Genomic DNA, 525 nt, shown 5'->3' on the forward strand with positions numbered 1-525 from the left:
AGGCTGATAGGCCTACAGTTAGCTGGATCCACTTTCCTCCCTTTCTTGAATATTGGTATCACAGTGGCCTTCTTCCAGTCTTCAGGAGACCGCCAGGAGTTTTCCTGTAGTGGGCAAGGGTGTCCCATGGGACTGATGAAAAACTGATGCAAAGTACCCATTTAATAGGTTGGCTTTTTCCTGGGCGTCAGTTGCCCCATTTGGTTCAGCAGGGGTCCAATGTTGCCCTTGCTTTTTCTCCGGCTCCCCACATATCTGAAAAAGGACTGTTTACTGTTCTTGATGCTCAAAGCTAGTTGGAGTTCAGTTGCAGCCTTGGCTTTCCTGGTTTGCTCCCTGCGGGACCGGACGAGTGCTGAATAATCCTCCTTGGAGGTGAATCCCATCCTCCATCCTTTGTAGGCCTCTCTTTTTAGCTTCAGGAGGTCTGCTAGTCCCTGGAGAGCCAGGGGGGCTGCTGTGTCCTCTTGCTGCCTTTCCTCCGAGATGGAATAGACTTAGCTTGTGCATTGAGGATTGCTCCCT

Source organism: Gavialis gangeticus, unplaced genomic scaffold (assembly GCF_001723915.1).
Source record: "Gavialis gangeticus isolate Ggan-Ray unplaced genomic scaffold, GavGan_comp1, whole genome shotgun sequence".
Taxonomy (NCBI): domain Eukaryota; kingdom Metazoa; phylum Chordata; order Crocodylia; family Gavialidae; genus Gavialis; species Gavialis gangeticus.